Genomic DNA, 1250 nt, shown 5'->3' on the forward strand with positions numbered 1-1250 from the left:
TTAGGGAAGTAGTACTGAAATCCTGGTTGGAGGCTAGAAATGATATGTGGAGTTATGAAAGTTACGAAGTGAATGGGTGAGTGTCAGGGCCTCGGGCATAAATGGTCGAGGGCTGATACGTCACTAATTGGGTATCGAGGCCTCGGGTATAAATGGTCGGGGGTCGATGCGAGGAGTCTTTCGAAAGGAGAACTATTGGGGCCTTGGGTATAAATGGTCAAGGGCCAATAGATTGTAAGATATCGAGGCCTCGGGTATAAATGGTCGAGGGTCGATGCAGAGTTCAAGGCCTCGGGTATAAATGGTCGAGGGCCGATGCTGCAGGGTCGGGGCTCTAGGTATAAATGGTCAGGGGCCGACTCTATTTGAAGGAGATGGCTGTGGAAGGGTATGATAACTGAGATAAGCTTAGAGGTACTGGTAATATTAGGGAGACTAGAGCTTGGATGTTAACATGTTTCCTGGTTGTGGTTCCCACTAATATGTTACGAAATACTTATATGTTTAAATGCATAATGTATTGAAAAGCATGATTACGAATGTTTCTTGATATAGTTGAGCATAACGTGTGTGTGTTGGTGAGGGCTACTTACGGAGTATATTTTATATACTCACCCCCCCTCTATAATGATTATTTCAAGTGAAGGACTCGTGGATGACCATGGTGATAGGACGAAGGAGACATGACGAGTGAGGACCATAGGCTGTTTAGTTACTCCTATTTAGGATTGAGAAATAAACTTGCCTCGTGAAGTGGTTCACGAATGTTGTTGAATGTTATTCTATGAGATTGATTTATCGCTAAATTGATGAGGATTGGAACTTGATTTTATATGTTTGTTGCATAGGAAGTTGGCAGGATGTAGTCGGAGTTAAATTTTATTAGTTGGGTAGTTAATGTGACCTAGAGGTGTGCGGGAAATTCTGGGTCGTTACAAAAATCAAATCATTTTGTAAAAGAATTAAAATTTAATTTATTTCTAAAATTGATTAAATCATTCAATTTCAAATAGGGGAGAGATAAGTTTGTTTTTAAATATAGCAAATCTCAAATTAAATAGTTTTAAGTGAAGTTTAAAAGTAGAATAAAGGTAAAGTTGAAAAATACCTGAAATTTTGATCGACTGTTTTTGCAAATTATGATACTACTGGCCATTTATTAAAACGAGTGTTCGAAGCAACTCACCTTAATTATCTTTATTCTTTAATTCTCTTTGTTGTGAAAGCCTAGCCCAACCAATCCTCATACA

This window comes from Momordica charantia (assembly GCF_013281855.1).
Source record: "Momordica charantia cultivar OHB3-1 chromosome 1 unlocalized genomic scaffold, Mcharantia_2.0 BLBB01000001.1, whole genome shotgun sequence".
NCBI lineage: Eukaryota > Viridiplantae > Streptophyta > Magnoliopsida > Cucurbitales > Cucurbitaceae > Momordica > Momordica charantia.